Source organism: Macaca thibetana, chromosome X, assembly GCF_024542745.1.
Source record: "Macaca thibetana thibetana isolate TM-01 chromosome X, ASM2454274v1, whole genome shotgun sequence".
NCBI classification, from domain to species: Eukaryota; Metazoa; Chordata; class Mammalia; order Primates; family Cercopithecidae; genus Macaca; species Macaca thibetana.
Genome location: NC_065598.1, coordinates 32,524,435 through 32,549,063, shown reverse-complemented (window position 1 = coordinate 32,549,063; position 24,629 = coordinate 32,524,435). Strand labels below are relative to the sequence as shown.

Sequence of the window (24,629 nt, the reverse complement as noted above, 5' to 3'; positions counted from 1 at the left end):
ATTCCCATCTATGAGTGAGAACATGCGGTGTGTTTGGTTTTCTGTTCTTGTGATAGTTTGCTGAGAATGATGGTTTCCAGCTGCATCCATGTCCCTACAAAGGACACGAACTCATCCTTTTTGATGGCTGCATAGTATTCCATGATGTATATGTGCCACATTTTCTTAATCTAGTCTGTCACTGATGAACATTTGGGTTGATTCCAAATCTCTGCTATTGTGAATAGTGCCGCAATAAACATACGTGTGCATGTGTCTTTATAGCAGCATGACTTACAATCCTTTGGGTGTATCCCCAGTAATGGGATGGCCGGGTCAAATGGTATTTCTAGTTCTAGATCCTTGAGGAATCGCCATACTGTTTTCCACAATGGTTGAACTAGTTTACAATCCCACGCACAGTGTAAAAGTGTTCCTAGTTTTTATTCTTTTACTGGATGTACTTAAGGCAAGCTTGTCCAACCCACAGCCCATGGGCTATATGTGGCCCAGGACAGCTTTGAGTGCAGCCCAACTGTAATTCACCAACTTTCTTAAAACATTATGAGATTTTTTTGCAATTGTTTTTTAGCTGATTAGCTATTGTTAGTGTTAGTGTATTTTAGGTGTGGCCCAAGATGATGATTCTTCAAATGGAGTCTAAGGAAGCCAAAAGATTACATACCCCTGATTTAAGGGGTAGAAGATGTTGCGATATACATAGACATAATGAAACGATTACTGAGCTCAGCCAAATTATCTTATCCATTATCTTCCATAATAACTTTTTTGGTATGGTAAGAATACCTAAAGTCTCTTTTCTTAGCAAATGTTCAGTGTACAATACAATATCATTAACTGTAGTCATCATACTAAGCAGTTATCTAGACTTATTTATCCAATATAACTTCAAGCTTGTATCCTTTGACCTACTCCTCCTCATTTCCTCCAAACATTAAAGAATAATTTATACCATTTCTTCTTAAAATCTTCTAAATAATAGAAGAGGAAATACGTCCAAAGCCATTTTATGAGTTCAGCATCACCCTAAATACCAAAGTCAAACAGAGACACCACAAGAGAAGAAAATATATATAGGCCAGTATCTAGGAGGACTATAGATATAAAAATCCTCAATAAAATATTAGCAAGACAGCTTAAACAACACATCGGATTATAAACCACGACCAAGTAGGATTAGTCCTAGGACACAAGGTTGGTTTAACATACGCAAATCAATCAATGTGACATACTACATTAACAGAAAGATTAAAAAACCACATGATTATCTCAATAGATGCAGAAAAAGCATTTGACAAAGCTAAACATCCTTTTATTAGTATAACTCTCCGCAAAATAGGTATGGAAGGAAATTGCCTCAACATCAAAGCTATTTATGAAAAGCCTATAGCTAATATGATCAACGGTGGTTATACTGAAAGCTTTTCCCCTAGGATTTGGTACAAAGCAAAGATACCCACTCTTACCACTTCTATTCGTTATAGTACTGAAAATACTAGCAGGAGCAGTCAGACAAAATGAATAAAAGGCTTCCACATCTGAAAGGAAGAAGTAAAGTTATTCCTGTTTGCAAATGGCGTGATAATATATGTAGAAACCCCTAAAGACTCCACAAGAAAACTATTAGAATTAATAAATGAGTTCAGTAAGTAGTGGAATACAAAATCAACATAAAATTAGTTGCATTTTTTATGCAAAATAGTTCTAACCAAAAAAGAAATTAAAAAATTCAATTCATAAAAAGGAATAAAATATTTAAGACTCAAAGTGAAAAATATGTACAACCAAAACTATAAAACATTGAATAAATTAAAAGGTAAATAAATGTGAAAATATCCCATGTTTGTAGACTGGAAGAAGTAATATTGTTAAAATTTCCATGCTACCCAAAGGGATATACAGCTGTCCCTTGGTATCCATGGGACATGGGTTCCAGGATGCCAGTGGATACCAAAATCCAAAGATGCTTAAATCCCTTATACAAAATGCCATAGTATTTGCATATACAAATGCATATCCCCCTATATACTTTTAAACATCTATAGATTACTTATTATAACACCTAACACAATGTAAATGCTATAGAAATAACTGTTACAGTATATTATTTTACTTGTATTAATATTTTTATGGTTGTATTGAGTTTTTTGTTCTATTTTTGATTATTTCTGGTCCACAGTTGCATCCGTGGAAATAGAAGGTTGATTGTACAAATTTAATGCAATCCCTGTGAAAATCTAAATGGCATTTTTTCACAGAAATAAAAAAAGCATTATGCAACTTGCATGAAATCACAAATAATCCTAAATAGCCAAAACAACCTTGAGGAAAAAAAAGTTGGAAATACTGCTCTTCGGATTTGAAATTATATCATAAAGTTACAGTATTAAAAAGAATATTATATTGACATAAAAACAGATGCATAAACTGATGGAACAGAATAAATATCCCAAAAATAAGCCTATATAATCAACTAATTTTGGACAGGACCACCAAAAAGATACATGGGGAAAGGAGAGTGTCTTCAATAAATGGTGTTATAAAAACTATACCCTTAAACTGTACACAAAAATTAAGTAAAAATGGACTGAAGACTTAAATATAAGATCTAAAATCCTAAGATTCGTGGAAGAAAACAGAGTGAAAAAGCTCTTTGACATTAGCCTTTGCAATGGTTTTTTATTATCACATCAAAATTTCAGGCAAGAAAACAAAAATAAACTAGTGGAACTACATTAATCTAAAAAGCTTCTGCGAAGCAAAAGAAAAATACAGCCTACAGATTAGGAGTAGATATTTGCAAAACATATATCTGATAAGCGTTTAATATCCAAAATATATAAGGAACTTACACAATTCAATAGCAACAAACCAAGTAACCTAATTAAAAAACTGGCAAATAACTTGAATAGATACTTTTTTTTTTTTTTCTCCAAAGAAGATGTGGAAACGGCCAACGGGGAAATTAAAACGTGCTCAATGTCACTAACTATTAGGGAAATGCAAATCAAAACCATAATAAGGTATTACTTCATACCTGTTAGGATGAATAGTATCAAAAAGATGAGATAAGTTCTGGTAAAGGCAAGGAGAAAAGGGAACCCTGGCATACTGCTGGTGCTGGTGCAAATTACTGCAGACATTATGGAAAATAGTATGGAAGCGTTTCCTCAAAAAATTAAAAATAGAACTGCCATATGACCCAACAATCCCACTCCTGAGTATATACCCACAGGAAATGAAATCAGAACCTTGTAGAGATAGCCTTACTCTCATGTTCATTGCGTTATGGTTCATAATAGCCAAGATACGGAAATAATCTGAGTGTCCACTGACAGATAAATTGTGACACACACATACACGTACACAAATACTATTCAGCCTCAAAAAAGATAGTGCCATTTGTAACAATATAGGTGAACCTGAAGGAAATTACACTAGGTGAAATAAGCAATACACAGAAAAAAAAATATGCTATGTGATCTAACATCTGAAATCTGAAAAAAAAATATGTAAGTTGATTACATAGACAGTAGAATGGTGGTTAACAGGAGTAGTGAGGGTGAGGAAATAAGGAGAAGTAAGTTAACATGTACATGGAAACTTGCAGTTATGTGGGATTAATAAATTTAGAGATTCGATATACAGCTAACCCTTTTTTCAAAAAAAAGTTATAAGTAATAGCGGATAATCATGGGGTAAAATGTAATGTTTTGATCTGTGTATACATTATGAGAAAGATTTAATTTAGCTAGTTAACATGTCTATCACCTCAGCTACTTAACCCTTTCTAGTTTTTAATCTAAAATATGTCTGATCCAGAGATTTATGACCAGATTTTAACATCATTTTTAACGTAGAATTGGCAGTTGTAAAAATGATGTTCTCAATTTGCTTACTCAACATCCATGGACCAAGATACTAAATTTAGGACCTGTTTAAGTAGTTTCTAAAAAGGCATTAAAAAATCCCCGTGGGAGCAAACAATGTGAATCGAATAACATTTCCACGTAAATGAAATTTGCTCATTTGGATGTGAGCTAAGTAAAATATGATTGTAATAGAAATTATCTAAGAAGAGCAATGAGATGTGTTCCATCTGTGACCAGTTTTGGTCATTTTTTTCCACAGGTATTTAATGGGTGCAAATTGAGCCAGTCTTGGTATTAGACCATGAAAATGCATTGTCTTCTAGGAGTTCATATTGTTTCCCATCCCATTTGGAAAAAAATTAGAAAACGTAACAACAATAAAGAATTTTGGTAGACAAAAACTCTTTTGTAAGGTATGATTTGACTCATACAACAGGTGTTATGACTGTTGAGTGGCTCTGTCAGAAACAGTCAAATGCTAGTAACGTCTTGTTTGCTTTACTTATTAAGTATCTTGTGTATTTTATTTACTTAATATATTTATTTTAATATTCAAACGTGTATATATTTATATATATATATATATATGAATGAATGAATTCTAATGGGTCAGGTCACATAGTGTGTGTGTGTGCATGTGCGCACATATCAGCTAGGATAACAATGTATTATATGATGGAATCTACCTGGTGATAAACGTTCAGAGGTTGGAAAAGGGCATTGAGTACCGAACTCTTGAGGCGTTCAGGGAAACAACTGCACACCAAGCATCTGGATACTGACTGACTGATAACAGTAAATATTCATTTTTTCAGCTAAATAAATGAAAAAAAAGAACCAGGCATTCCTAGCAGTGAAAATAGCTTAAATAAGAACACAAAAGTAAGTCTACATTTAATATTCTCAAAGCACAATGTGCATCTGTACAAAATCCCAAATATTCCACCAGAATAAAATTTCATTATTCCATTATTTTACTTTAATATTTAGAGGCAAATGAATATTAACATAATCAGTTTAAACTTTGCAATACTAAGGTTTCTCTTTTATTTAGTACAATGACCCAAAGTTATACAATTATTTGCCTCTGATTTCTTGGCAAAATATGTATACTTTACTGAAAATTTCATCTACTTCATTCTTTATCACCCTACGCTCACACAGAGAAACAAATTTATAATGAGAAATTGAAAAGATATGAAAGCTCAGTGCTAATTTTTATTTGGTTCATGTAAATCTCTAGAAGCTTAGCTCTATTAAGATTATCTGAACCTTTGTAAAACTTTCTATTTCAAGCTATTTTCTTTGCTTACACATGCCCCAACCTATCTTAATTTGATTATTATTTTCAATTCATCAGATTATGTGGATGCAATGGCTGATAAGTTGCAAAGAGAAATAATGAGTGAAGATACACTTTGAGAAACACTGCTATGATAATCATGACAGAAGATGCATGGGTGATTCATACTATTTCTAGCTATGTCTAGTTATGTTTAGTGTTTGTGAATCACCTTTTTGCCTACCTTCTCTAGTTGAGTAACTGTATATGTAGGTAATTGAATCAAACTATTATATGCTACCAAGAATATAGTCTCCTCCCTGATATAAAGAGACACCAATTAAAGATTATTTATTTAATGGAGCATTTTAAATATGGAAGGTTATTAACTATTTACACTTGAGTCTACATTGGAATAAAAAGTTTTAGCTGGCAAAATTACTTGTTTAATGTGTACTTCCATCCATATTTGCCATATGTATTAAAGAGAAATAAGGAAAATCTTTTAAAGTGATGAAATTCAGGGCTTTCACTTAATTGATGTTTTTATGTGAAATATTTACATTAATAATGAAAAAGTATAAAACAGTGAACAGGTAATATTTAATCTTTGTTCTTCCTTTTCTTAAAGTCAGGAAACCAGAACCAGTCAGCCCTATCAGTAAAAGCAAAAATAAAATATCTAGTGACATTTGCTTAAATACATTACCAAGTCCTGAGAAAGGTTCTTACTAATCTGGGAATAAAAGAAAATGTCCTTATCTTGATATGTGTATTAGTCCGTTCTCACATTGCTATAAACAACTACCTGAGACTGGGTAATTTATAGAGAAAAGAGGTTTAATTGACTCACAGTTTCACAGGCTGTATGGGGAGCATGGCTGGGGAGGTCTCAGGAAATCACTGTGGAAGGTGAAGGGGAAGCAGGCACGGCTTACATGGCCAGAGAAGGAGCAAGAGAGAGAGCAGACAGAGATGCTACATACTTTCAAACAACCAGATATCATGAGAACTCACTATCATTGGAATAGTAAGAGGGAAATCTGCCCCCATGATTCAGTCACCTCCCACCAGACTCCTCATTCAATATTGGGGATCACAATTCAACATGAGATTTGTGCAGGGACACAGTGCCCAACCATATCATTCTGCTCCAACCCCTCCCAAATCTCATGATGTTCTCACATTTCAAAATACAATTATGCTTTCCCAACAGTTTCCAGAAGTCTTAACTCATTCCAGCATGAGCTCAAAAGTCCACAGTCCAAAGTCTCATCTGAGACAAGACAATTCCCTTCAACCTATGAGCCTGTAAAATCAAAATGAGTTGGTTACTTCCAAGATATAATGAGGGTACACGCATTAGCTCAATACTCTTGTTCTAAAAGAGATAAATCGGTCAGAACAAAGGGACTACAGGCCCCATGCAAGTCCAAAACCCAGCAGGGTAGTCATTAAATGTTAAAGCTCCAAAATAATTTCCTTTGACTCCACATCTCACATCCAAGCCACACTGATGCAAGGGACAGGCTCCCAAGGCCTTGGGCATCTCCATCCCTGTGGCTCAGCAGGGTGTATAGCACCCTTAGTTGTTTTCATGGGCTGGCAGTGAGTGTCTGGGGCTTTTCCAGGTGTATGGTGCAAACTGTCACTGGAAAGAGCATTCTAGGGTCTGGAGGACAGTGGCCCTCTTCTCAAAGCTCAAGTAGACAGTGCCTTAGTGGGGACTCTGTGTGAGAGCTCTAACCCCACATTTCCCTTCTGCACTGCCCCAGTGGAGGTTCTCTATGAGGGCTCCCCTGCTGCAGCAGACTTATGCCTGGACATGCAGGCCTTGCCATACATTCTCTGAAATCTAGGTGGATGCTCTCAAGCCTTATCTCTCACACTCTGCACACCTGCAGGATTAACACCACATGGAGGCCACCAGTGCTTATGACTTGCACCCTTTGAAGCAACAGACCAAGACACATCTGGGGCCTTTTTAGCCACAGCTGGAGCTGGAGTGTCTGGGACATAGGGAGCAGTGTCTTGAGATTGCACAGAGCAGTGAGGCCCTAGGCACAGCCTGCAAAATCATTTTTTTCTTTCCTAGACCTCCAGACCTGTGATAGGAGTGGCTGCTGCAAAGGGCTCTGAAATGCCTTTGGGCATTTTTCCCTTTGTCTTGGCTATTAACATTCAGTTCCTTTTTGCTTATGCAAATTTCTGCAGATAGCTTGAATTTCCCCCACCACCCTGAGAAAATGGGTTTTTATTTTCTATCACATGGTCAGGCTGAAAATTTTCTAAATTTTTATGCTCTGCTTCCCTTTTAAATATAAGTTCCAGTTTCAGATAATTTCTTCACTCATGCACATGACCATATACTGTTAGAAGAAGCCAGGTCACATCTTAAATGTTTTGCTGGTTAGAAATTTCTTCTACCATATACCCTAAATCATCACTCTCAAGTTCAAAGTTCCACAGATTCTTAGAGCAGGGGCACAATGCTGCCAATCTCTTTTTGTTAAAGCATTGTGAGAGTGACTTTTATTCCTGTTCCCAATAAGTTCTTCATCTTCATCTGAGACCGTCTCAGCCTGGACCTCATTGTCCATATCAATATCAGCATTTTGGTCAAAGCAGTTCAAGTCTCTAGGAAGTTCCAGACTTTCCCTCAACTTCCCGTCTTCTGAGCCCTCCACGCTGTTCCAACCTCTGCCTCTTACTCAGTTCCAAAGTTAGTTCCAAATTTTCATTTATCTTCGTAGCAGTGCCCCATCTCTCGGTACCAATTTTCTGTATTAGTCCATTCTTGCATTGCTATAAACTACCTGAGATTGAGTAATTTATAAAGGTAAGAGGTTTAATTAACTCAAAATTCTTCAGGCTGTACAGGAAGTATGGCTGGGGATACCTCAGGAAATTTCCACCTTCTGGCAGAAGGCAAAGGGGAAGCAGGCACACCTTACATGACCAGAGAAGGAGGAGAAAGCAGGGGAAAGTACTACACACTTTTAGACAACCAGATCTTGTAAGAACTCACTATCATGAGAACAGGAAGTGGGAACTTCACCCTCATGATCCTCATGATCCTGGTCTCCCACCAGGCCCCTCCTCCAACATTGGGAAACACAATTCAACATGACATTTGGGCGAGGAAACAAATCCAAACCGTATCAATATGCTAGAATGACTCTTACTTAGATAGACTAGAATGACTAGATAGATAGACTATCTAGATAGACTAGATAGACTAGAATGACTCTTACTTAGATAATAAATTTGACAACAATATTCCTCCTCTGTGTTGTCACTGTTCAGTATTTTTCTGGAGAACCTAGCCAATACTATATGATGAGAGAAAGTTATATGAGATATATATTGGAAAGCACAAAATAAATTATTTGAAAATAATATGATTTTCTCATTATTAGAAAATGTGCAGCGGTAATAAAATGTTCAGGATAGTTACAATTTTTTTTTTTTTTTTTTTTTTTTTAGTTTCCACATAGAAGTGAGATCATGCAATATTTTTCTTTCTGTGTCTTGCTTATTTCACTTAGCCTAATGTTCTTTGGGTCCATCTGTCCTGTGGCAAATAACAAGATCTCCCGTTCTGTGTTTTTGTTTTGAGATGAAGTCTCACTCTCACTCTGCCCCCCAAGCTGGAGTGCAGTGGCTCACTGCAACTTCCACCTCCACCTCCCCCGTTCAAGTGATTATCCTGCCTCAGCCTCCCAAGTAGCTGGGATTTACAGGCACTCACCTCCACACCCAGCTAATTTTTGCATTTTTAGTAGAGATGGGGTTTCACCATGTTGGCCAGGGTCTCGAACTCCTGACCTCAGTTGATCTGCCTGCCATGGCCTCCCTAAGTTCCTAAGTGCTAGGATTACAGGCGTGAGCCACTGTGCCTGGCCAAGATCTCCTTTTTTTTTGATGGAATCTCTGTCGCCAGGCTGGTGTGCAGTGGCACAATTTCGGTTCACTGCAACCCCCACCTCCTGGGTTTAAAAGATTCTCTCTGCCTTAGCCTCCTGAATAGATGGGACTACAGGTGCATGCCCCCAAGCCAAACTAATTTTTGTATTTTTAGTAGTGGCAGGCTTTCACCATGTTGGCCAGGATGGTCTCAATCTCTTGACCTTGTGATCCGCCTGCCTTGGCCTCCCAAAGTGCTGGGATTACAGGCGTGAGCCACTGTGCCTGGCCCAAGATCTCCTTTTTAAAGGCCAAGTAATATTCCATTGTGTATATCTATAGAGAGAGAATAAAACAGTGGTTACCAGGTTTGGGGTGGAAGGAGGAAATGGGGAGATGTAGGTCAGAGTCTATAAAGTAGCAAATTTGTGGGATAAACAAGTTGAACGATCTAATAAAAAACATGAGGATTATAGTTAATAATGTATTTAGAATTTTTACTAAGTGAGTAGATTATAACTTCTTTTGGCCAGAGGGAGGGGGAATGATTATATGTGAGATGATGGATATGTTAATTTGTTTCATTATGGTTTCATTACGGTAACCATTTACATATGTATCTTACAGCATTATGTCTATACCTTAAAACATACAATAAAATTATTTTTTTAAAAGTTCCAAAATCCATATAGTTTTCTTAGAAGTAAACCACACAAGAAAGTATAAGCTTTTTTTTTAATAGGAAGTTTAAAGTTGTATATAAGTACATAAAGACATGAGGAAAGGAAATCACATGTGATGAAAATGCTAGTTCTCCCTAAGTTACTTTGTACATTAAAAGTAATTTCAGTCACACTCGCATGTTCACTGGAGCACCATACATAATAGCAAAGTCGTGGAATCAAGTTGTGTCCGTGAGTAGATAAAGATAAGGTGGTATGTATATACCATGGAATACTACTGAGCCACAAAAGAGAATAGAATTGTCCCTTTTGCAGCAACATGGATGAAACTGGTAGCTATGATCCTAAGTGAAATAACTCAGACAATCAAATACTGTATTTTCCTTTAAGTGGTAACTAAACAATGGGTACACATGGACATACAGAATTGAATACTCAACATTGGAGACTCCAAAAGATGGGAGGGTGGGAAGCGGGTAAGAGATGAAAAATTACCTATTAGGCACCATGTAGACTATTTGTGTGATGGGTACACTAAAAGCCCAGACTTCACAACACAATATATCCATGTAACAAAATTGCACTTGTACCCCTTAACTCTAAAGTTCTTGAAGTTACTCCAGTTAAGATCTAGATGGTCCCTGACTTAAGATGGTTTGACTAATGATTTTTCAACTTGATGATGGTGTGAAAGCAGTGTCCATTTAGTAGAAACCGTACTTTGAGTAACCATTTAATCATGCCGTTTTTCACTGTCACTACTGTGCTCAGTGCATTACATGACATATTCAGTACTTTAGTTTTTATAGAATAGGCTTTGTGTTAGATGGTTTTGCCAAATTATAGGGTAATGTAAGTTTCTGAGCATGTTTAAGGAAGGCTAGGCTAAGCTATAATATTTGACAGGTTCAGTGTATTAAATGCAATTTTGACTCACTATATTTTCAAGGGACAATGGATTTATTGGAATGTAACCCTGTCATAAATCGAGGAGCATCTGTATACTCAAACACTCACATGCCCACAAACATATGGATGTATGTGACTCTGTATCTGTATTATTTTAGAGGATATAACAGAACCCTAGCAATAAATAGAATTTACCTCAGATGGTAAAATGAAGATAATTGTATTTTAAAAGTTACAGAGGTATATATTAACAAATAGGTGACAAGAAATAATCTAGAGAGGAGTAATAGTAGGAAGTAGTTACTACCCCCAGGGCTGAAAGGAAAGGGGAAACAGAGTCCAGTGAAAGCTGCACTAATGGAGGGAATGTAGTTGTTGGTAGGACTCAGATACTACATTATGTAGCTCTGAAGCAGGGAAATAATAGAGAAATTTCCCCAGCTTTCTCTTTCCCTTCTCATTAAATCTCCAGCTGGTACTTCCTACTGGTTTAATGCGACTGGAATCTAGCCAGGAAATGATCACAGGAGGTGCAGTGTGAAAGGGTCAGCCACTTAGAGAATAAGCAGAGAAGAAAAGGTGGAAATGAATGAAGGTGAGCACACTGAACATAAATCACATGAATGGGAAGAGAGATTCAGTTTTCTAGATAATTCTAAAATTTGTTTAAATGTAGTTGCATGAGTACAGTCAAGAAATTATTTTTTAAGTAGGTGGTTTGCTCTAGTAGATTTTATAACATAGTTAACATAGTATGACATAGAGAAATAGTTTAATGGTGTGGAATAGATATTTTGACAACATTCCTTTTTATTTAGGTAAATTTAGTACACAATTAGGGTGACATTTCATGTCTCTAGAGACAGAATAGGTTAGCTAATAAAGCCTTCAACTGTGGAAACCCAAGGCACAGCAAATACTAAGATAACGTTCAGATAATGATTTAATGTGAATAAACATTTTAAATACTTTATTAAAATGTAGAAGAATATTGCAATAATATTAAGGTGATATAAAACCTAGAGGTTGTAAAATACCGACAAATTTACCAACACAAACTTAAAATATTTTTCATGGTGAAAGACACCATTAAACAGTAATAAAACCTATGATGGACTGCAGAATGATACTAATAAAAAATTAATAACCTCAGTATGATAACACTCCTACAATGAATATACAAAATACATTTTTGAAGTGGCTACATATTATGGTCAGGACATTCACTTGGGAAAATGAGAAATAGCCCATCAAAATAAAATTAAGCTTAACTAATGCACAGTAAAAATATCCTCTTATTATGAGGGTTCATGTAAATAGGCCCTGTGTTTCTTTTAGTGGAAACACAATTTGTAATATTTTAATCAGACAATTTGACATTATCTTTCAAAGTATGGAATTTTACATATATTTGATCCTGAGGTTTCACATTTAAGTATTAGATATATAGTAATACCCATATCTATGACAAATGTGTAAAGATGTTCATTGCAGTGTTGGATACAGTAGCTCCAGTATTTTTCATGGTATGGAGTGTGAGGCAGATATATCTCTACCATTGGATTATAGGCACCATAAAATCAGGGTCCAGGTTTGTCTGTGTTTGTTTTTATTTTTGCTCACTATTATAACTGCAGTTCTGGCATAATTCTTGACTTATGGCAGGTGTCCAACAAATAGTTACAGAATAAATAAATGGATAAATGAATGTGTGCATTACTGAAATTAATTTTGAAGTTCAAATTGTGTGTATACATGTGTATACACATTTTAAACTCGAAATTTGCTGAAAACGTACTTTTTACCAGGCATTGCTCTAAATGCCTTACTTGCATTTATCTTCTTTTAAAAGCCTTTGCCCCATCTTACCAATGAGGATATGAAAAAATGAAGAAATTAAGTTTCTCATCCAAATTTATAAAACCAGTGAGTGGTAGAGCTAAATTTTGAATCTTTACTAATTGAGCACATCTTATGAAAGTATATAAGAAAGTAGATGCATAGACAGTGTATATGTTTAAACTCATTCGATAGGCGGATGAGTGTGATAAATGGATGGCTAACAGAATGGCTGAATGGATAGATGCTGACATAGCATCTGGTGACAAGTATTCTAGTTAATGGGACTGTGGTGTTGTGGAGACATGGGGTACTTGCACTGGTAACTTTCTACGCATCTGTACTATTTTAATTTTCCACCACAATAAGTATATATGGCTTTTGTAATAAAATGTTCAAAAGTGAGAGATTAAATCCAGACTTAGAAAATTAAAACATCAAAGACAACTAACGGATGAACTCTTGGGGCCAAAACCATCAATGTGATGTGTTTTCTCTGAGGGAAAGGTTTCCTAATCAAGGGGCACGTTCCCATTAAGATAAGACTGGAAATGACCCATCTGGTCAATCCAAGATCAGAGCCCATATAGGGACAGGAGCTATGATAATGAGTCTGGTTTCGTAGGATTTAGTAATTGAGATATTTATACCAAGCCCCGGGGTTTCCAGTCGTTAGGAAAGACAGGCCCCTGCTAGTAGAGCTCTACCTGAGGGAGAGGTATTTGAGAGAAGCTGAAATTTCAGAGTCAAGAAGAAGTGGAAGCTGTGTCCAGAAACTGGGTTATGTAGTATTTAGCATGTCAGTTTTAACCCTCATCCAGCCACTGAGAAAAGGAAAGAAGAAATTTTAAAATTGTAAATAGATAAAAAGAACATTCAGTAATTAAAATATAAGTAAGATTCTATGCAAAGTCTTTCCTTTTCTCTGTTTAGTCTTTGATGTTACCAGTATCTAGTCAAAGGGAGCTGCTTTCTAAGTATGTAATGTTTGCATGCATACTATAGTTACATATTAGTGATCATATTGTTTATGTGTGTGTACCATCCTAGGTTTTTATTTCTGTACTGAATCCCTTTCTCATATATCTGAGCTTAAAAAGCATTTTTTACAGTTATAAGTATTTAGTAGAATCCTACCCACCACTGACTCATAGTTTTAGTGAGATGACAAGGAATTCACACACTTGAATCTTTCAAACCTCCAGGTATGCAGACACTTAGCACAAAATTTTTGGAAGCTATGCTTCCAAAGTTCTAACGAGTCTGCTTTTCCTATCCTGAGTCTGAGAGCACTTGCATACATTTTTTTTTTTCTGTAGGTATCAGTCAATATTATTTTTGAAAATATATTTTTGTAAAGCACGGTGTGATTTTTGTAGTGTATATGCCAAAGTTTAGAACAATGAATAAAACATTCGTTGTCCTGTGTCTTGAGTATTAGCTTGAGTATTTTCAATCTGAATTTAAAATGTACCAACTTTGTCATCATCACTCATAGGCTTCTTGATTAACCTGCTAATGCTCTCTAATTTAGAAATTAATGCTTCTTTCCCTATCACTTAAAAAATAATCTGATACAGTTTCTAAAGCATGAGATGTTCTTCAAATCAAGTCTTATTTTTGGGAATGTGATCAATAAGAAAAACTTTTTGCAATACAATAGGAAGCTGAGGTACATTATGCTTAACCTTATCCAAGGTCACAAAATGAAAGAACTGGGATGCAAACCAAGGAGTCTATTTTTTTTCCACTTTAATCAGACTGTCACTTATTGGTTGTATGACCTTGGGCTGTATTCTTAACTCACAAGAGAGTGGTGAAGTTTAAATGGAAAAAAACATAATAAAAGTTCTTGTATATAATTGATGCTTGATGAAAACTAATTCTATACCAAACTGAATCTCCTTTGCATAATTTTGTAGGGAGAAAAATACAGTCTGCTCCTGTTCCTTGCTACATGCTTTCTGTCCCTTCAACCAGTACTCAATTTTCAACATGTGTTTTACTCTACATTCAGGGGGTGTAGACCATGAAAATGAACCTTTATTCCCAAAAGCTTATCTCTTCATTCATTTACTGATTTAACAAACATTGAGTACCTACTACTTCTCAGTCATTGGTAAAACAATCTAAAAGAAGTTCCTGCCCTTGTGGTTTTTATATTCTTATAGTAATATAAATAATAAACATAATAATGACAGTTTGTGACAAGCAATGTAAAGGAAATCAATGTAAAATAAAGGGAAAGGGGGTGGGCTTCTTAAAATGGGATAGCAAATGCATCTCTGAAGAGGTGCTATATGAGTTAAGACCTAATGGGTGAGAATGAATCAAAAATGCAAAACGAGAAAGTATTTTAGGTAAAAGAGCAGCAAGTGTGAAGATCAAGAGGTGTAAAATGGCCTTTGGTATTTGAGATGCAAAAACAAAACAAGACCAATGTGTGAAAGAGAAAGAGGGATGACATTAGAGTGCTTTTAGCAAAGTGTGAAGGATTGGGTCATGATGTACTTTATAGGGCATGGAAGGTGGTATCTTTTAACACATACATCAAATTCTATTCAATATTCAAAAAATATAGTATACACATTTTAATGAAAATCAATCTCAGCTATGTCTTACGCATTCTTAACATCGTTGATTACCTTCTCTTTTATAAAAGTTATCCCTTATCGTCAGCAGATTTGTGTTATATGCTTTTTGATGCTTAATCTCTTTTTGACTTGTACTTTCTCCATCATTGCTTCACATGTGATTATCTTCTGCAAATTTCTAAATTGCATTTTTTTCACATTGGAAGCTGTTTGTCATCCATACATATTATTGTATTTGTAGTTGGGAGGTCCTAATTACAATGGTGGAAGCCAGAAACTCCAAACTCAAATGAAATTTCATAAGTACTGTCAAAAGCAAAATGTATCTCTGTAATTTGAAAATGCGTTAAAGTTTGCTACTTCTTTATTGTGTGTGTTTCATCACCATGCATCCATTAGCACTTAAAAGATACACAAATGCATGATGTTTGGCCACTGGTTTCAGTTTTCACTTATAATACTACTGAAAACTTTGGATTAGTTGAAGAAAACTTAATTTGCCATCAATTATCTTGTCAATTGTTGGTGAAGTTTGTGTGTAATGGTGTTTCGCTAAACACTGAATCCCTTATTCTGATGTTGCATATGACATATGGTGCCACCATGACACCATTCCACATAAATGTTTTGTGCTGAGTCACATCAGTGTTGTATGCCATCTGGTTTGTCCAGTGGTCCACCGGTTTCTTCCTTAGGAATTAGGAAATGGAGCCTTTCTAATTATAAAAAGTGATTAATTCCCTGGTGAACTGGTGTCATGTCTGACACATGGTAGGTATTCCACAAATATTTGATGAAGGCATGAATGCAAGCAAACCCATAAATTATGATTATGTGCCAATTGGAAACAAATCATGACAAATAATAGATCATAGATATTGAGCATTTACTTTGCATTCATTTTCTCTGTTAGCATCATCCCTAATTATTTGCAAGATACTAATATGACTTATTTTGTAGATAAAAACTGGGACAAAGGGAAATTAGTGGATTTTATCACAATCCCTTACCTATTAGTGGTAAGGTCATGATTTGATCAAGGTATTTTTGCCTCAACAGGCTAAGCTCTTTTATATGTAGTGGGTCCATTTTTATCATATTTGTTTCAAAAAAAAAAACCAACAACACCTGATCATTTTGTACAGTGTCTGCGTTAAGCTAGTCATCGCTGAGTAATTTGCTCCAAGACTGCCCTTACATCATCAGGCATATTTTCAAATCCCAAAACATACCAGAAAGAATAATAACCAATTAAATTTGTGTCACATGAAATAAACATCTTTATTCCGGCCTCACTGTGTATCAAGTATAATTTCTAACACTAAACAATTAAGATTTACAAACAGACTATGTTAGCGAGGAAGATAAGGGGTGGAGCTACTTCTGAAACTGACTATACTTTTTCTAGCCACAGAGGAAAGAAAAAGTCAATTTGGTTAGGTGAAAAGCAAAGCATGAAAACCGCAGGTGACAATCAGGGAAACAGAGTTAAATGTCATTGAGTCAAAATACTTTCATCTCAAATGCAAACCCTAATAGTTCTTCCTACAACAGGCATGTCGAGAGAATTGTAAGAAAGTACAAATGTTTTTCTATCTGTAGTCTCCCATGCTGAAGGAGTAGCTTCCATTTGTTAGGTCAAGTTAGTATCTTCTCTCCTGGTTTTAGAAGATACATACCAAAAATTGGTTCTAAGGATTTATTTATTTATTTATTTATTTAAATTTTTTGAGACGGAGTCTCGCTCAGTCCCCTAGGCTGCAGTGCAGTGGCCGGATCTCAGCTCACTTCAAGCTCCGCCTCCCGGGTTCTCGCCATTCTCCTGCCTCAGCCTCCCGAGTAGCTGGGACTACAGGCGCCCACCACCTCGCCCGGCTAGTTTTTTGTATTTTTTAGTAGAGACGGGGTTTCATCGTGTTAGCCAGGGTGGTCTCAATTTCCTGACCTCGTGATCCACCCGTCTCGGCCTCCCAAAGTGCTGGGATTACAGGCTTGAGCCACCGTGCCCGGCCCTGTTCTAAGGATTTAAATAGTCGAGGATGTATTTTTTAAGTAAAATATATTTCAACATATATAAACTTAGGACAGTTTTGACAAAAGACACAACTGTGAAAATTTCCTGCATTTGGAAATTGAAAATTTAAAGATAGAACTTTTCCTGTTGATTAGGGGCATGCAGCAGAAATTTGATATTTGAAAACCTTTTCAACTGAAAGATGTCTTATTTAAAATTTCTAAAGTCAGGATTCGTTATGGATTTTCATTTAACTGACTTTTCCCCACCAGCTTCTGTGCATTTGTTCTGAGGCACTCTCAGGATATTTGGTATTAACACTGCAGAGTTTCCATTCTGATTTAATTCCCAAAAACTATCTTGGCAAAGAGGGCTTTTACAGAAGGCAATTCAATGAAGCAGGGATACAGTGGCAAATGGGAAACTGAGAATTTTGAAATTATTTATTCATAACTTCCTTTCCCATTAGAGTCATTTTTTTCATGAGAACGTATCTCTGGGCTCATTTATTTACCATTGTATTATTAAAGTCTAAAATACAGCCCGGTACAAAGTAGTAACTCAATAAATGTTTATGGAGTATTTTATTCTCCCCACCTCTGAGACTGAGTCTTGCTCTGTTGCCCAGGCTGGAGTGCAGTGGCGTGATAGCGGTTCACCATCTTTGAACCAGGAGTGCCTTCCTGGTTCAAGCAATTCTCCTGCTTCAGCCTCCCGAGTAGCTGGGATTACAGGCATGCACCACCATACCCAGCTGATTTTTGTGTTTTTAATAGAGATGGGGTTTCACCATCTTGGCCAGGCTGATCTCTGAACTCCTGACCTCAGGTGATCCGCCCACCTCAGCCTCCGAAAGTGCTGGGATTACAGGCGTGAGCCACTGTGCCCAGCTGTAGTTTTTACAATCACTGTCATTACTTCCAGGTACCATTACTTACTGGATTGGCTACATGATAAGTTCTGTTTGTATTGGTAGGTTTAGGATTTATTGCTTAACAGAAAGCTCAAATAGTTTTCAGTGCATCAGTCTTCTGAAAGCATCTGATTTTCCTTTTTTCCCTGTTATACTCTAGGTAAGTATTACGCATTTTGAGTCACTGTTTTGTTTTTTCTTTCTTTTTTTAATTTTATATATATATATTTTTTGAGATGGAGTCTCCCTGTCTCGCCCAGGGTGGAGTGCAGTGGCCCGATCTCAACTCGCTGCAATCTCCTCCTCCTGGGTTCAAGCGATTCTCTCCCGAATAGCTGGGATTACAGGCATGTGTCACCATGCCAGGCTAACTTTTGTATTTTTAGTAGAGAGGGCGTTTAACCCTGTTGGCTAGGCTGGTGTAGAATTCCTGACCTCAGGCGATCCACTTGCCTCGACCTCCCAAATTGCTGGGATTACAGGCACGAGCCAAAGCGCCCAGGCTGAGCCACTGTTTTCCACTTGTGACAAGATGGTGATAGTTTTCTGCTGGTTAACACCATAAGCATGTTGAAAAGCATAATTGAATGTTCAAAAGATAAAATTGTTTTGTGTTTCTCATGGATAAACATAGGCCATTACTTTTTATCATTATTAATTTTATGAAATTCAATCATCTTCAATGCAAATTATTTTCATTATGATATTTTACAGTCTTTTAATGAGAAGCATTGTTACTAAATGATAAAAGCAACTGCTTGTATCAGTGAATGAAGTGCTAAAAATGGATTAGTTAAGGAGTACTTAATTTGGCTAAGGCAGAGTGTTAAAAAATTTTGCAGTGTTAAAAAATTTAACATGGGAGGAGTTGCGCAAATTTTAATTAAAATGTGTATCCATTGTATATAGTGACTTGTAAGAAGAAAATTATGTACAATACAGTGCTGAATGCAAAATACAAAATACTGAAAATAACAGTATCATGCCTTAATGAATTAGTCCATTGCTACGATACGGTCTACAACTTATAAGCTCCAGCATTTAGGTATCATGACATAAATCTCTTCGTTTGCAAACCTCAAAAAATAATCCACTTTACTTCCAGCACTATGTCCTTTAGAATATCACATCCATGAATTAGGTTATTGTTTACAACCATAGGTTTTGCTTGTGCCAACATATATGCCATTCTATTTTCATATTTTGAGCATTCTGACTATGCCTAGTTTATGACCATAAATGTCGTCTTTCCAGTTTCTCCATTCCTTTTCTTCTCAGTGAATGTGTTTATTTGTTTCTGTTTCCTAATACAAACTCTGTGGGGAGGTTTATGCTCATCATGATTTCTAAATGACATCCTCACACATTTTTTGTTGTTTAATAAAACTCTTAAAACACCGACCAACTAAAGCTTTGTGAGTGCACATTTATTCCTGCTATCTTTGAAATCTTGCTTGCTTTCAATTACACACGCTGTGCATTATGATTGAGTATTTCAATTCCTGCCTGTCCCTTGGCAGAAACTTGGCCTGAAATTCAGACAGTGGAGCCTCTTCTTTAGATTTCCCAGCAGTGTTTCAAGGTTACACCCGGCAACTGGCTAATCGGACTTTCCTGAGACTGACTGCCCGAGATTAGTTTTGTTGAAGGCACTGCTTTCATCAAACTTACTCACATTGACTTTTTTGGGGTGAGGGCAAGTTGAAAGCAAACTTTGTGCAACTTTGCTTTTATTGTTTAGTTTTTGATCTTTGCAGATACTTTTATTTTAACATAGAATATATTTATTACAAAATTAGTATGTGTTGAATAAAGAGTTTGGAAAATATAGATAGAATAAAATTTTAAAAGGGAATTATTTTCAATCCCTCAAGCACATCCACTTTACTGATACCTTGAAGTATTTTTTCCCAGGTGTTTTCCTAAAATTGTTCTACATAAACTATAAATCCTGCTCTTTTGATATTACACTGTAAGGTATTGACTTCAACATATTGTCAAATAGCCTTCAAAAGGAACATTTTGACTGGCTCTGTAATATTCTTACACAGTTATATATTCAATTATTCTCTAAGTCCCTACCTATTAAGCTTATTTGGATTGATCTTTTTCCTCTTTTGTATGATAAATATTTCTTTTTGTGTTATAAATACTGTTTAAAATTTATATCACATTTACATATATCTTTATTTAAATTTCTGATAATTTCCTTGTGGCAGGACCCTAAGGGAAAATTAATGGGTCATAGTATATGATTTTTTTAAGGTTTTGATAGACACTCCCAAAATATTTTTCATAAGGTTAGAAACAACTGATACTCTTCAAGCTAAGTAGGTGTTTGGCCAAATCATTGAAGCCTCTGCAGCATAGATTATCATTCTTTTGTAATTCTTTGCAAATTTTTTAGGCAAGGGAACATAGTTAAAACCCCACATCTCTAATTTGCATTTCAATGGTTCATTTTTATGTATATTTAGTCTTGTTATACATCACTTATTAGAAATATAAATCACTACTACTAAATAGAGATCATGTTTGGTAATTGAACCACATTACTTACAAGGTAACTATTTGAATAATGACTTTCAGATACTTGGTCTTCAAATACACTGAGATAGAATGTGAGAGAATGAGGTTAAAGGTACCATGGCTAGTGCAATGACTGGGTTCTCATCCGATTTTGACTAGTTTTTGAACTTGCTTTCTAACCACCATGAGGTTCAACTTCTTTATTTGAAAAATGACCAAATTTCACTAAATGATTTATTTGTTCCATAGTAGCTTCAAATATGAAACACTCATCAGAAACGGTGTTATTGTTCAGAAAGTAAAATCTCTAGCAGTGTTATGAGTTCTCACCATTTCCATTCTGAGACGGCTTCAAAGATTGGATAAGCAATTATTAAAATCCAGTGGCAATGAACATTTTGTGTAGTACAGTCTTAGTGCAAAATTACTTTCATATAATTGTAAAGTTCTTATTTTGGGGATTCAGCCACTTCTCTCATTTCATACAATCTTAATGTCTTGTAATAAGTATAAATTACATTCCATCATTTTCATACTCCTCAAATTCTTCATAGTACTCATTATCATACCATTGCTGTTAGTCACTGTCTTACATAATTCTTATCAATTTCTATGACTTTAACTGTTCTCTGTATTCAGTTTCTTAACAAATACTTAGGTGATTGCAGAGTGCCAGGAATTGGCCTTAGTGCAGTCATCATAAATGAGGATTATCCCCAAGTCATAAAATTCATTTTGATTTCCCATAAAAAGTAATGTTTATAATTACGGGGTGACTCATCTGCTGTATACTCATAATCTAACATAGTCTAAGCATATTGTATAGCACATAACAATCACTTAGCAAATATGGATTAAGTGATCATTGCTTTTTTCTTCTAAGTAAAGTCTTCTGACTTCCTGTTAATAGTATACAAATGGTTTGTATACTACAACTAGGTTTGTTTTTGTGTTAATAATAGAAACAGCAAAAATATGACAAAAATGACCAAAAATAATGCAATACAGCAATAGTATTAAGGTTTAACAAACTTTACAGGTTTTCTAAACATTGGATTTGAGCTTCATAACATCTTACTTAGAAGGAACTCTGCTGGTCAACCACAGTCTCGGAAAGCAGCGTATTCTTAGGTTTTGGAGAGAATCAGAGGGCCAGCAAGCTAAGAAAATTTCAAATTGGGAATAGGATGATGATAGCTTTAGAAGCATGGTATTTCAGGTGAGACGATATTTAATTAATTTGAATTCAGAATTATGTTCATTGAAGTGAATCCACTCTGGCAAACTTTCAGAAGGGAGCATTTGCTGCTGGTTGGCTGGGGGAAGCATGATAACAATCATGGAGGCAACTAATTGTTAAATGAATAAATAGGGTAGATTGAAACTTGTTGGTGTCTACTTGTTACCATGACTGCAGAACGATCAGCTTCCTCCTTCAGCCTCTACCTTCTTTGTTTTATTCTTAGTTTATTAATCTTTATATCCTCAGGCTGTAGCACATAACTTTGTATATAGGCATTTCCAAAAACTGTGGAGTAAATGAAAACTGAATGAAGTCATTTTGGATCTCTCTTAGAATTTTTGTCATACATTGCCTTGTTTTCATTTCCCCCATACGCAGTTCTACCTTAGTTCTTGAGCACTTTTTATCTGGATTATGGTCCTAATCTCTTATTTCTCTCAAGTTTTTCTCCAGCAATCCATTCTGTACTTAAAGAATTTACTTGAATAAAATTTTGATGATGTCATCCTCTTGTCGAAAAGTGTTTACTCTCCAACCTATTGAATGAAGGCCGAATTTTCTAGTTTGTTGTTGATATTCCCTCAGTTTTCTACGTACCATCTACCAGTTTCATCTTAGTTTTCACTACTGTCCTCTCACTGGTTAAGATACACAAAGCCACTGTTCCCAAGACATGGCTAATGTGTCCCTACCTCTGCGTCTTTACCTGAGATACTCCCACTGCCCGGAATACTCTTGCCCATTCCCTCATTTCCGGCTATTGAAATCCTATGCATAATTAATTCAGTTTCCTATTCAAAGAGAATTGCTTGATCCTCCAATAGTATATGATTTTTAAAATCTGAACATGTTAAAGAACTGGTTGTGCCAATTAGAGGAACACATTTTAAATTCTGTTCAGCAATGCAATTACTTTGTACTTTTATTATTTATTTTCTTATTCCAAATTGGAAGCAGAATTCATGAATTTTCTCTTTTAAATCTCCTGGATAATCCATTAAAATATTTTGAATATAATAGATTTCTTGAAAATGTATGTTGACGAAATTCAAAATATTTTAGACCTAAATTCCTTTCTTAAAAAAATACTGATTTCTACCTCCTGGCAGTTTTGAATTCCACATAATCTCAGAAGTGTGATAGTAATAGTTTGGGGCAAAATGTCAATAGTTTGGTTAAATAAGTACATATTTTTTGTAATGACTGACAAGAATATTTGCATTCAGTCCACATGTTTTATGTAAATAAAATTTATTACAATGTTTGATATTTCTTGGGGCAATAAAAATGCTTGGCCAATTTTGCACCATTTTTTACTTTTTATCATGGCATATATTTGAGGCCAAACATACATGCATATGCCTATAACACAGCAGTGAATAGGCACAGGGTCAACCCTTTTTAATTTGTTTTCTCACATCATGGTTTTATTTAATATACTAAAAATGAAAGAGCTCTAAGTTATGTTAATCACAGGTAAAGCTGACTAGTTACTAGTGAGAAGGAAGAAAGTTTTCTAGAATTTCAAGATATGGTGAAGTATAGTATTCACCATATAAGAAACAATTGGTCAAATATTTTGAAAAACAATTACTGAAAGAATTGGAGATTTGTAGGCTTCAGGATTCCAAAGCTAAGTTAGTAAGATTATTAAGTAAGGCAGTGTTCATGCACAAAATATTATTTACTTCTTCTTTAAAAAGTACTTGTAAAAATTACTTTGACCATTTGTTGGCTAATGTATAACAAGTTGAGCATATGTGTTGTATAACTTTGTACCTCTCAGCCTTGTGCATTGAAATGTCCAATAAATATCATTTGAATAAATGAATAAAACAATAAAATGGGAGATGATGTAACAGTCTGCTTATAAGTAATGTTTTTGGCCCTTATTCACAACGTAGCAGGCTAGCAGTTTCAGCATCGCTTGGGAGATTATTGGAAATGCAGAGCTGCAGGCTTTACTGCTGATCTGTTGAATTGGATTCTGTAGTTTTAAAAGATCCCCAGGTGATTCATATGTACATTAAAAATTGAGAAGCACTGTATTATTCTATGGATAGAAGTGGACCAAGGAACATTAATTTTTCCCTCTCCTGTAACTTTTAAAAAATAGTTGTTCTGATTAATCATGGTTCTGATACTTGTAAAAGAATTGATGAAGTCATTTGTTCAACCTCCCTTTGTGCTAATGGACTTGAGACTTTACTCTTGGCTTTTTCACTTATAATCAGAACACTTGATCAGAATATACAAATTGAATACAGATCTCTTACTAGTAGTTAAGATAAATGTATGGCAAGGAAAATGCATTGCCACATTGCCTTGACTTCCTGCCAGGATTTATGTTTATCTTTTATCTTTGATTTTTATATTGATTAATTATTAAAAAACTAAAATTGCATGCATTTATCATGTATAACATGTTTTGAAATATGTATACATTCCGGAATGGCTAAATTGAACTAATTGATACATGCATTACTTCATATGCTTATCATGTTTCATGGTGAGTACACTTTATTCTCACAGCCATTTTTAGGAATACAATACATTATTATTAATTAGGTTGTACAATAGATCTCTTGAACTTATTTTTCCTATCTAACTGAAATGTGACTTTGACCAACATCTTCCCAATCCCTACCCCACAGCCCCTCATAAACACTATTCTACTGTCTACTTTTATGAATTCAACTTTTTAGATTTCATGTGTAAGTGAGATCATGTGGTACTTGTCTTTCTGTGCCTGGCTTATTTCACTTAATAGCCTCCAGATTTACAAATGTTGCCTCAATGACAAAATTTCCTTCTTTTTAAAGGATGAAAAAGGATGACAATGAAA

General features: G+C 35.3%; 1 protein-coding gene across 14 annotated transcripts in view; it reads left to right on the top strand.

Annotated features, from left to right (window-relative positions):
- DMD (dystrophin) overlaps positions 1–24,629 on the top strand; it is a 2,269,491-nt gene that overhangs the window by 613,925 nt on the left and 1,630,937 nt on the right. The gene's annotated exons all lie outside the window — the stretch shown is intronic.